Genomic DNA, 13732 nt, shown 5'->3' with positions numbered 1-13732 from the left:
CAATATCTAGAGGTATTAACTAGGGACAATGCAATACTGGATTTCCTATTAGGGAACAAGACAGGACAGGATAGAGAAATATGTGCAGGGGAACATTTTGGGTCCAGTGATCATTTGTTTTAAGTTAATTGTAGAGAAGGATAGGTCTGGGCCACGGGTTGAGATTCTATATTGGAGAAAGGGTAATTTTGAGGAAATTAGAAAGTTGTATAAGATATTGGTGAGGCCAAATTTATAGTACTGTGTGCAGTTTTGGACACCCAACTACATGAAAGATAGGAAGAATGCAGAGAGATTTACTAGGATGTTACATGGTCTTAAGGAACTGAGTTACAGGGAAAGGTTAAACAGGTTAGGACTTTATTCCCTGCAGTGTAGAAGAATGAGGGGAGATTTGATAGTTATTTAAAATTATGAGGGGGATAGAAAGAGTGTTGCGCTATCAATTAGATCCAACCGACTAATAGATGAGATTAATAGGCTTTAATCACTATAAACTTACAGGCATCTCTTACATGCTGTTGGCCTGATTCCAAGGCAGAACAGAGGGAGGGGATTGGGCAGTACCATCTTTATTAGGGATCCTAAGGGGGAGGAGTTACAGTATCAGAGTGGGCCATCTAGTACCATGCATATATTTTAGTGCTCCACCACACAGAGTAAATGTAGATAGGCTTTTTGAACTGAGGGCAAGTAAAATACAAACTAGAGGATATGGGTTAAGAGTGAAAGGGGAAAAGTTTAGGTGGAATATGAGGGGGAACTTCTTCACACAGACAGTGGTGAGGGTGTGGAATGAACTTTCAGCTGAAGTGGTGAATGCAAGTTCATTTTTCACATTTAAGAGGAATTTGGACAGGTTTATGGAAGGGAGAGGTATGGAGGGCCATGGATTGGGTGCAGGTCAGTGGGATGAGGCAAAAAAATGGTTCATCACAGATTGGAAGGGCTGAAGTGGCCTGTTTCTGTGCTGTAGTGTTCTGTGGTTCTAATGTCTAACAGAATGGGAATTGGAATTTAATACAGAAAAATGCAAAGTGATAACATTTGCAATAGAATGAAAAGAGACCACATTTCTCCATTTCTGCACAAAAGTGGTATTGTATTGTGCAGAAACATAGAGATGCATGCATCTTTGAATGTGGCGGGATTTATTTGAGAACGCTGCTGGCAAAGCATAAAAGGTTATTGGCTGCAAAACCAGAGAAATCAAGAAGTTATATTCAACATTTTAAAAACACGTGTATTCTATTCTGGTCACACTTGTAGAAGGTGAATAGGTACTAGCAAAGATAAGGAATGAGTTTATGGAATAACCATTCAGCAGAAAAACCTGGGCTATACTACAGAAGCTGAGGTTATAGTATACAACAAGGTTTTGATGGTGGTGTAAATATAATGATGGTTTATAGAGGATAAATACAGAGAAGCTATTCCTATTGGTAGTTGTTTTAGAATTTAGTCTTTTTCCAAATTCTGGGGATCGCTGGTAAGTTAGTGCCCATCTCCAAATACCCTCAGGAACATAGAAATAAGCCAGCTTTAATCAGTCTTTCTATGATGGCATTACTGCACAGTATAGTTGGGTAGGGAGTTTCAAGACTCATACCTAATAGCAGCAAAGATTCAACAATATGATCCCAAGTCAGGATAATATGCAATTCAGGGAGAAGTGTGGTATTCCCATTTATATGCTGCCCTCATTATTCTTGGTGGTAGAGTAGCTGAAGCAAGTAAATACAGTGCATTTTGCTGCAGATGGTACTGCAGCAACTGTACATTGATGGTGAAGTGAATAAATATTTAAAATGGATGGAGTGGGGGGGGGGTGCCATGAAAATGTTGAGAAAAAATGATAAAAAAAACAATAAAAGTTACAGAAATTATAAGGAAGAATTGTTTAAAGGCATATAGAAGATATTAACAATGCCACCAAAGAAGGATAAAGGCCTTACTGTTGTAGAAGAAACTGAGCAAGAAAAGTAAGTGAGGCCTACCTTAAGAAAGGATCCTGGAGCTGTCCGTAAGGTAGTATCTAAAGGAGAAAGGCCAGAAGCCGGGGAGACCTTGGACACTGCTGCACAAGGTCTCCCCGACGATAGCCACCAACATAGACTGAACAAGTGATTCTGCGCATGCGCGACTCCTTGCGCATGCGCAGAGCATATAAAAAAGTGGAGGAAATTTTTAAAAATATACAAAATACTCACAGCTCTAGCGATCAAGAAGAGGACCTGTAAAAGCAAAGAAAAGATGAAGAATGATCTACAATCAAGAAAAAAGCAGAAAAAGGTGCAGAAGCTTCTTTATCTTCTGAAATTAAATAATTTTTAGACTTTTTTCGACAATCTATGGAAGTATTAACTGATGAAATAAGGAAGAATGGGGACAAGATTGAAAGATTAATGCAACAATTGACACAAGATTTGGAAGAAAATGAATTTGAGATTCAAAATATCAAAGACCAAATGAAGAAGGTACAATCAGAAGCTGCTGTCAAGAATGATCAGTTCATGGAAAACTAGACATTTTGGAAAACTTTAGTAGACGGAATAATATCAAGATTGTTGGACTTAAACAAGGTGATGAAGGTCAAGATTTGATAAAATGTTTACAACGATGGATACCAGAATCTTTGGGTCAGGCTGAATTTGAAGGAGATTTGGAGATTGAGCAAGCCCATAGGGCACTGATACCTAAACATCAGCCTGACCAAAGGTCCCATCCAATACTTGTCAGATTCCTTCCATTTGAAGTAAGAGAGAAGATAATGGAATTGGCAGCAAAACAATCACCTTTGATTTAGAATGGAAATAAGATTTTCTTTTATCCTGACACAAGTTTTGATTTGCTAAAAAAAGAAGAGTTTAATCCAGTTAAATATGTCTTATGGAAAAAAGGCTATGCCTTTGTTTTGAGATATCCTGCTGTATTTAAAGTATTTGTCCCAGGAGGGAGGAATAGATTTTTTACTGAGCTCAATGAAGGAAAGGTATATGCTGATTCATTGCCTGCTAAAGACCAACAGATGGTCTTTAATTTAGGTGATACCTAAATTAATTACATAACTGAAAGAATTTTGCTGTAACTGAAATTATATTGTGTTTTGAGAGTTTAAAGGGAGAGGAAGGTATAACCTATAATGTGCGTGATCTATTTGATTTAATAAGATTATTGGATTATTTGATTTATTTTTAAAATTATCGTATGGGATGGTATGGTATATCGAGTGAGTTAGTGGGCAATATGATGCTAACCACTGCAGAATCATGGGCACTAATGTTATACTTTTTGCATCCCGTATTGAGATGTTTTCACATCACCCACCTCAGGGGCTTTTCTTCACTTATTTACTTTTTTTGGTTCAAGTCTGGACTGTTTATACATGTAGTATGTTATATAAGGAGAATTGGGGTGAGTGGGGAGGAGGGAGGGGAATGCTGGATGGACATATGGTGTTTAATATTGGTGTTTAATGGCAGGGAAATTGTCTTTTATTAGTATCAATATTAATGGCATTTAGAATCTGATAAAGAGAAAAAGTTATATAAAAAAACTAAAGTAGATATGGCTTTTTTACAAGAAACCCATCTAATGGAAATAGAACATGCATAATTAAAGAGAGATTGGGTAGGAATGGTATTGTCTCCTTCATTTAATTCTAAAGCCAGAGGGGTAGCAATATTAATAAATAAAAGTTTATCAATTAAAATACTGGATGTATTTATTGATAAAGTGGGGAGATATGTGATGGTTATGTATGCACCGAATATAGATGATGGAAAATTTATACAAGATATTTTTATGCAATTAGCTAATTCAAAGGTGAAAATAATTATGATAGGAGATTTTAACTTTACTTTTGATTTGAAGTTGGATAGATCAGGTGGAATTATGGTTAAAAACAAGGTAGTTAAAACTGGGATGCATTTTAAGAATGAAATGAATCTTGTTGACGGAGGAAAATGCATCTTGGCATTAGAGACTATTCATTTTATTCTTTTAGACATAAGACATATTCAAGTATAGATATGTTTTTAATCCTCTCATCTACTAGCAAGAGTTCAAAATATTGAATATCAAGCAAGAATATTGTCTGATCATTCACCTTTAGTTATGCTAATTTTATTGGATGAAGAGCAAAGTATAGGTTGTAGATGGAGGTTTAATACTGCATTGTTTAAAAGGTAAGATTTTTGTGAATTTATAAGACAGCAGTTACATTTTTTTAGACATTAATGAACACTCTGAAACCAATAAGTTTGTGGTTTGAGACTCTATGAAGGTTTATTTAAGAGGTCAAATAATAAGTTATACAGCTAAGGTTAAAAAAGAATATATATCTGAAGTTAATCATTTGGAAAATGAAATAACAAAGATGGAAAAAGAATTACAAAATCAAGTAAATTACGAGAAATGAAGAGTATTTGATTTTCAAAAATTGAAATTAAATGCAATACAACCATATAAAGTGGCGAGAGATACAAGGAAAACTCAAAAATATTATTAGTTGGGAAATAGAATGCATAAAATTTTAGCATGGCAATTAAAGACTGAACAATTATTGAGAATATTAATAGCTATAAAAGATGAATCCAGTCATCTTACTTAAAAACACAGAGTATTAATTATGTTTTTATTAAATTTTATAATTAATTATATTAATCGGAATCTTTGAAAGATGGAGATAAAATAGATGAATATTTGTCACAAATTATTTTGCCACAATTAAATACTGAAGGTAAGATTGAATGAACAAATTCTTTTACGGTTACAGAAATATATGATATATTGATGTCCTTACCAAATAATGTCTCTAGGGGAAGATGGTTTCTCTCTGGAGTTCTACAGATAATTTAAAGAGTTATTGATTCCTATATTTATGGGATTGTTAGATCAAATGAAGGATATTTGTGATTTACCAGAGTTGTTTAAAACAGCAGTTTTTAAGTTTGTTAAATATGGCTCATAAAAGAAAAATACCATCAATAGCTTTGGCTTTAGATACAGAAAAAGTGTTTGACAGGTTAGAATGAGACTATTTATTTAAAGTATTGAAGATTTTTGGAATTCCAAAACAATTTATAAATTGGATAAGGGCATTATATAATCACTCAAAGACTAAAGTAGTTACAAATAGACAAATATCAAAATCTTTTTTTATTGGAAAGATCATCTAGACAAGGTAGTCCATTATCTTTTTTATTTGCATTGGCTATAGAACCTTTAGCAGAGGTGATTAGAAGAGATTGAGATTGAGGGTTTTAAGATAAATGATAAAGAACATAAAATTAGTCTTTTTGCAGATGATGTAATATTATATCTTACAAATCCTGAAAGTTCATTAAAAAACATTAAATGTGGGGGGTGTGGCAAGATGGCGTAAGGAACAGACGTGCCTTCCAGTCCTCTCCTGACTCTTTGTTATTGTTTTGTCTATAAGTGCCCGTTAAAACTTTTTAAAAGTTTAGAAATAGTTAGAGGTGTTGAATTAGTTTCTAATGGTACAACTGCTGAAAAGAAGTAAAAAAAACGGCAACAGATCGTTAAGAAACTGCATTTCCCAAAGTTATCTGAGCCTACCTGTTTACAAGAAGCCAGGACTCAGCGTGGAATGGATCCAGGAAGAGAGGTACAAGATTCGGCAACGGAGCTCCGCTCTTTATCGGCAGGGCTCTTTAAAGATGGCGCCCGGCAGCCCTTGCAACAAAGGGCTGGCCAGGCTCGTGCGCGTGAATCAACGCCCGCTGTGAGCGCTGTCAGTGAATCTTTCACACCTAGAACAGCTGGAATGCTGCCAGCTGAAGACCCGACTTTGAAAAGACGCTTACCGATTGATGTAGCGGTGGTGCTGCGAAATGCACCTCCAGTAATGAAGACTTCAACAGACATCGATGTAATGAAGGCATTTGATATAATATGGGTTAAGGATAACCCTGGCCATCAGCCTCCAGATACTGCTGAGGAGGTTGTGGCAGGGGCTTCCACACGCAGTCATACTATAAGAAAAGCAGTTAAACCAAAGGAAATAGAAGACCTTTTGGCTATATAGAAACAGCAAGATCCTACTGTGCCTGAATCTATTCCAGTAGATATGCTTATTAAGAATCTTGAATCTAAGTTATCCTCTACAATAAAAGAAATAGGTAAGGCTTTAGTTCAGGTTAATACAAAGCTTAATACTTTGGTGGACATTAATACTCAACAGATGGTTGATTATGGAGCTTTTAAGCTTGAAACGAGTGAAAGACTTGATGGTTGTGACCAAGGCATAGTCGAGGTACGAGACCAAATACAAGATGTAAATAAAACAATTGAAATTTTACAAATTCAGAATAAAAATTTGGCGAAAAAGGTTGATTATTTGGAGAATCAATTTAGACGGAATAATATAAAAATTGTTGGTTTGCCAGAAGATATGGAAGGATCAGATCCAAGAAAATTTTTCACTGAATGGATTCCTCAAGTGTTAGGACAAGATAAGTTTCTGGAAGGCTTAATATTGGAACGTGCCCATAGAGCTTTGAGAAGAAAGTCTTTTCCAGGACAAAATCCAAGACCTGTTTTGGTTCGTTGTTTAAATTATTGTGATAGAGAGACAATTTTGCGTGTGGCTATAAGAAATGCACAACAAAGAGGATCTCCCTTGATGGTTCAGAACAATCATGTTTTTTTTAAATCCAGATTTGAGTCAAGAAATTATGTCTCAACGATGTGAATTTAATCCTGTGAAAGAAGTGTTGTGGAAAAAAGGATATAAAGCAATATTTAGATATCCTGCAGTACTGAAGATTTTTCAGGATGGCTATCAACCAAAATTTTTTGATAATCCTAAGGAAGCTATGGACTTCGCTCAATTATTGCCAATTACGCAATTTCAGGAAAGACGTAGTCCACCACGGTCTCCAAGGAGAGTGGAGACGCAAGATGGGAACCGAATTCCAAGAAGAAATGGAAGCAATGGTGGTCGGAGTGACAAAGTTGATTAAAAAAAAATTTTTTTTTTCTCTCTGAGAAGATTTCAGATAATGATGATAGTTTAATGTGAAACGGGAGTTGGGAGAGGGAGCTGGGTGGGCATCATTTTCCAGAAGTCATCAGCTACGTGTGAGTTATCTCACACCCAATATTTTGTGAGAGTTACCGCATTGAGCGGTTGAGACAGGAGGAGGTGGTTGCAACCTCCTACCTGTTCTTTTTTTAATCAATTTTTGGATTAAGGAGTGAAGTTTTTTTTTATTATTATCTTTAAAAATTTTTTTGTAGTTTTAGGAGGGGATAAGGGAAGGGGGTGTTTTTCTTTTTTTTCTCTTCTTTTTTTGTGTTATTGTAAGTAATGTCTAAACTTAAGTTTGCCTCTCTTAATGTTCAGGGTTTAAATAATCCTATTAAGCGTAAGAAAGTACTTGCTTACTTAAAAAAATTAAAAGTTGATGTGGCTTTTTTGCAGGAAACTCATTTAACAGATAAAGAACATTTGAAACTTAAACGTGAATGGGTTGGACAAGTTTTCTATTCTTCATTTAATTCAAAGGCGAAAGGAGTGGCAATTCTGGTGCATAAGAATTTACCATTTCAGTTACAGAATGAAGAGAAAAATGGAGGAAGATTATTAAAATTGAATTGTACAATTTTTAATGAGGCTTGGACTCTGCTTGATGTTTATGCTCCAAATGTTGAAGATACAGCTTTTATTGTAGATGTGTCTTTATTACTTGGACAAACAAATTCCAATGTGATGATTGGGGGAGATTTAAATGTGGTATTGGAGCCTTTATTGGACAAGTATCCAAGAGTTATTAAGAAATCTAAGATGGCAGTACAAGTGACTAATATGATGAAAGATATGAATTTAGTTGATATTTGGCGAAGACTTAATCCTACAGAGAAAGATTTTTCTTTTTATTCTTCACGTCATAATTCCTTTTCAAGAATTGATTATTTCTTAATTTCAACACATTTGCAGGATAAGGTTATATCTGTGGATTATAAGGCAAGGTTAGTTTCAGATCATTCATTATTATTATTAGAATATCAGAGTTCACAAGATGTTCAGAGAACCCCAAGATGGAGATTTAACATTATGTTATTACAAAAACCAGAATTTATTAGTTATTTAAAAAAACAAATTGAGGATTTTATTAGTAATAATGTTAACTCTGTTTCTAGTCATTTTGTTTTATGGGACGCAATGAAAGCTTTTTTACGAGGTCAAATTATTAGCTATGCATCTAAAGTAAAGAAAGAGAGAATTAGAGAGATTGAAGATTTAGAGAAAAAGATAACTGTTAGTGAAAAAGAATTTCAAAAAAATGCCACTGAAATGCAAAAGAACTAGTTAACTAATTTAAAATTAAAGTATAATGAATTACAAACATATCGATTTGAATGTTTAATGAATCGAACAAAACATAAGTTTTATGAATGGGGTATGAAAGCTCATAAAGTTTTATCATGGCAGTTAAAAAAAGAACAATTATCTAGGATTATACCAGCAATTAGAAAAAAATCGGGTATTACTTTTAGACAAAAAGAAATTAATGAGGAATTTTGTAATTTTTATAAAAAATTATATACATCTGAGTGCAAAGATGTAAGTGAAGATGCAATAGATTCTTTTTTGAAAAATATTAATTTGCCAAAGTTGAATCAAGAAGATAAACAAGAGTTGGATAAATCTTTTATAGAGAATGAAATTGAAATGGCTATAAGAGATATGCCAAATGGAAAGGCACCTGGTGAAGACGGGTTCTCTATAGAATTTTAAAATTTTTTTATGTTGATATATCTTCTTTTTATAAGAATGTAATACAGCAAATTTATAAAACTTTTCAATTACCTGAATCTTGTTCTAATGCAATAATTACAGTTATACCAAAAAAAGATTAAGATCCTTTAGAGGTTTCTTCTTATTGACCAATATCGTTGTTAAATGTAGATTATAAAATTGTGGCTAAAGTTATGGCTAATAGATTGGCTCAATATTTACCTGAAATAATACATAAAGATCAAACAGGATTTATAAAAAACAGATATGCGTCTGATAATATTTTGCAATTAATTACTTTGATAAATAAATTTAAATCTCAAATGAATTATCCAATATTGGTCTCATTAGATGCAGAAAAGGCTTTTGATAGAGTGGAATGGAAGTTTTTATTTAAAGTACTTGAGAAATTTTGTTTCTTGGATTTATTGGATTGATAAAGGCTTTATATAATAGTCCGAAGGCTACTAATGGACAGATTTCAGAATCTTTTGATTTAACAAGGTCTACTAGACAAGGATGTCCATTGTCACCTGCTTTATTTGCTATAGTTATTGAACCTTTGGTACAGTTAATACGTCAAAATGAAAATGTTAAGGGTATGAGAGTTTTGAATGAGGAATATAAGATTAATTTATTTGCAGATGATGTTTTATTATACCTGGTAGATTCTGATATTTCTTTACCAGCAATTCAAGAATCTTTAGAAAATTATGGTCAATTATCTGGCTATAAGGTAAATTGGGCTAAAAGTGAAATTTTGTCAATTTGTAAAGATGATTATTCAATTTATAAAAATATTACGAGGTTGAAGTGGACAAAACAAATTAAATATTTGGGAATTAACGTCAATACAGAATATCAAGATTTATATTCAATTAATTATCTTCCTTTAATAAAAAAGATTAAACTAGATTTGATTAGGTGGAAGGACTTACCTTTAGGTTTATTGGGGAGGATTAATACTATAAAAATGAATATTTTTCCTCGGATGCAATATTTATTTCAATCAATTCCTTATTTTTTAAAAAAAAGTTTTTTTAAGGATTTATATAAAGCAGTTAGAGAATTTTTATGGAAGGGAAAATTTCCGAGGGTAGCAATGAAAAAATTGATGTGGGACTTTCAATTTGGAGGTTTGAGATTACCTAATTTTCAATATTATTATGAGGCAGCTCAATTTAAATTTCTTAGTGCATTAATGAATATGGAGGATCCACCCAGTTGGGCAAAGATAGAACTGGCAGTTCTTTTAGAAAAATTTCCACATGAATTTTTGTTTCGATGGAATAAAAATTTGTTACGAACTTATGATGTACCAATATTGAAACATTTGTTGAATCTATGGACGAGTAAACTTGATAAAATGGGGCTTAAAAATAAATGGTCTGGGCGATTGCCATTATATAATAATCAACTTGTTCCTTTTACGGTCTCCAATATCACTTTGAAACAATGGGAAAGGAAAGGAATAAAAAACTTATCTGATTTTTTTTTGAAGGACATTTTCGTTCTTTTGAGGAATTACAAAAGAAATTTGGTATTAGTGGAAATTCTGTATTTGTGTACTATCAGTTAAGATCATTTGTAAAACAAATACGTGGTCGCCAAATGACTTTATTGCCTGAAACTAGTTTTGAGAAATATGTACTTTCAATATCAGAAAAGGGGTATATATCTGATTTGTATTGTATTTTACAAGAAAATGAAAGTAAGAAAGATTGGGATAAAGATAAGTTGAAATGGGAAAAAGATTTAGGTTCCACAATAGCTGAAGAAGCATGGATGGAAATTTGTCAAAACAGTATTCGGAAATTGATTAATGCTAGATTAGCGATGATTAATTATAATTTTATACATCAATTATATCTAACACCAGAAAAATTAAAAAAATTAGGTCTTAGTAAGTCAGACTGTTGTTTTCATTGTGACCAGACAGCTAGTACTTTTTTACATACTGTCTGGTCCTGTGACCGATTGCAACAGTTTTGGAAAGGTATTCAATTTATATTTAATAGATTATATAATATTTGTGTTGTTTTAGATCCTGATATATTTTTATTAGGGAATATGCAATCATTAATTGATTTAGGATTAAATGATTATCAGATTTCTTTTATCTATTTAGCTTTAGCAGTGGCCAAGAAATGTATAGCGTCTACTTGGAAAGATAGAAATATACTAACTTTGGATAGGTGGTATTTAGAGTTGAAGTCTTGTTTAATTATGGAAAGGATATCTTTTTCAATTCAAGATGTCTTTTTATAAGTTGAAGTGGACTCCATTTGTTAAGTATATGCAATTAAGTTTGATTTAAGTATGTTCCTAGATGTGATATTTTAGATCTGATAAATCTTTTTTTAAATTATTTTTATTTGTCATATTTTTCTTTTTTTTGTGAGTGCTTTTTTAATACATAATATTATTAATTTTACTAATTCTTCACTCTTTATTTTGGGGGAGGGAAAGGGTGGGGTTTTTTATATATATATAGATTTTTTTTAGTTCTTGTATATGTAGGAGCGGTTAGGTTGAATTAAGTTAGGTTTTTAATGTTGTATTGTAATTATATTATTTTATTCTATATTTTTCTTTAAATGTAATTTTTCTTTTTATTCCTGTGATAAAATCTTTAAATAAAGTTTAAAAAAAACAGTAAATGTTTGATTGGCAGAGTATAGGTTAATATCAGGTTATAAAGTAAATATTGATAAAAGTGAAGTGATGCCAATGATTGAGACTGATTATACTCAAGTTAAGAAAATTACAAAATTTAAATGGCAGAAGGAGAAGGTTAAATATCTAGGAATTAATATTGATAAGAATTTAAATAATTTATTTAAATTATATTTCTCTACTGAATAGAATTAAAGAAGATTTAATAAGATGGAAGGATTTGCCAATTTTTTTAATAGGAAGAATAAATTATGTGAAGATTAATTTTTTCCTAGACTACAATACCTGTTTCAATCATTACCAATTTTTGTACCAATGATAGTTTTTCAAGATTTAAATAAAAGTGTTAAGAAGATTTATTTGGTGAGACAAAATGCCCAGGATAGCATTGGAAAAACTAACATGGAAATAGGACCGGGGAGGACTAAGAATGCCGAATTTTAAAAAATATTATAAATCAGCTCAACTTAGTTTTTTGTCTTCTTGTTACCAGACTGATGAAAAGACAGCATGGGTACAAATAAAAATGAGTAAAATAGGTAAAAATAATTCTGAACACATTTTGTATAAATGGCATGAAGAACTGTTGAGAGGGCAAATAGACACACCAATTCTGAAACATATACTTAAAGTATGGAATGAAATCCATGTAGAAAGAGGAATGAAGAATTATCAATTAGCTAAAATGTTATTAAAGCAAAATCCTTTGATTCCCTTTACAGTTAATAATTCTTTTTTGATATTTGGTATAATTGTGGAATAAAAAGGATAAAAGATTGTTTTTTGGGTTCTGTTTTTCTTAACTTTTGACCAATTGAAAGGTATCGTAAATATGCGTGTACAATGTGAAAAACTTGGTACCAAAATTCGAGCTCAAAGTAGGGAGTCGCATTATACACAAGGTTATTAACATTTTTTTCTGCCAGGTTTAATGATCAGTAAGATTATCAGTAGCTGCCTAAATTGACTGATTTACCACGTGGTTTTATTTACATTGGTGGTACATGGTTATATGAAACTAAGAATTTTTTAAAAAGACACCGTTTATCTATGTATGTAGTTATCTACGATTAATAAATCCATTAACCTTTGAAGTACATGATAAAGAGAGGTAATTACATTAATGTCACTTATATAAACGGACGTTAAACTGAAAAATAAGTTATTCTAGATGCACGTATTTTGGTGTTCTAACTTCTATCTGTGATGTTTTCTCCTGGAACGAAGAGAAGACGCAGTACTTATTATGCATCATTTAAGCTGAAAGTTATCAAGTATGCAGAAAGCAATAACATCTCTGCAGCCTCCAGAGAATTCGGCATTGCAGAGAGTAACATCAGGCTTTGGAGGAAGCAGAAATCAGAGAGAGCCAAGTTGCCCATGACCAAACGTGCTCGGAGAAAGCAGGCTCTATATCCGGATCTGGAGAAGGCACTGGTTGACTGGGTAGGGAGCCGGAGAAAGGATGGCTATATTGTCACCTGTTCCCACATCCAGCTTCAAGCTAGGAAACTGCAGAAAGATCGCAATATGGAGTGAGTGGCACATTCACGGTGTCAAATAGTTGGTGTCAGAGGATTATGAAGAGGCACTTCCTGTCCACATGACAGGAAGCTTCCCAGTGACTTAAATGAGAAGATTATTAACTTAATCACAAATTTGTGAAACCTAAGGAAGGAGCACAACTTTGATATAAATAATATCGGCAATATGGATGAAGTTCCCTTGTGTTTTGATATGCCTGGTTACAGAACTATTGACAAAGTGGGCAGTAAGACAGTTTATGTAAGGACGACAGGTCACGAAAGACCCATTTCATCAAAGTTTTGTGCTGCTTAGCTGATCGGTCCAAGTTACAGCCAATGGTGATCTTTAAGTGTAAGGCCATTCCAAAAGGAGAAAAGTTCCCACCAAGTGTTCTTGTATAGTGCCATACCAAAGGGTGGATGGATGAAGAGAGCGTCAAACTGTGGTTGGATAAGGTGTGGAATAGAAGACCTGGATCTCTTTTAGCATCATGTTAGTGTGTGACCAGTTTCAAGCCCATCTGACAGAACCAGTAAAGAAGCAGCTCAATCGATTCAAGACACACCAAGCTGCTAATCCTGGTGGCTTGACAAGTGTACTGCAACCCCCTTGCTTAATAAGCCATTTAAGGACCATGTTAGAAAAGACTGGATTTCCCGGATGGCCTCAGACCAAGTGGAGAAAACAGCAGGGAGAAATCTCAAGAAACCAGACCTATCCACTGTTGTTTCCTGGGTGAAGCAGGCCTGCTTCAAACTAGAG

At 33.2% G+C, this 13732-nt stretch overlaps 1 protein-coding gene and 1 long non-coding RNA gene across 19 annotated transcripts in view; one reads left to right on the top strand and one right to left on the bottom strand.

The window, feature by feature from the left end:
- LOC138763819 (serine-rich adhesin for platelets-like) overlaps positions 1-13732 on the bottom strand; it is a 173277-nt gene that overhangs the window by 79303 nt on the left and 80242 nt on the right. The gene's annotated exons all lie outside the window — the stretch shown is intronic.
- LOC138763823 (uncharacterized) overlaps positions 1-13732 on the top strand; it is an 84007-nt gene that overhangs the window by 46084 nt on the left and 24191 nt on the right. The window lies entirely within an intron of this gene.

The sequence above is a fragment of the Narcine bancroftii genome, chromosome 5, assembly GCF_036971445.1.
Source record: "Narcine bancroftii isolate sNarBan1 chromosome 5, sNarBan1.hap1, whole genome shotgun sequence".
Taxonomy (NCBI): domain Eukaryota; kingdom Metazoa; phylum Chordata; class Chondrichthyes; order Torpediniformes; family Narcinidae; genus Narcine; species Narcine bancroftii.
The sequence above is the reverse complement of the archived record's forward strand: the minus strand, read 5'-3'. Positions and strand labels throughout refer to the sequence as shown.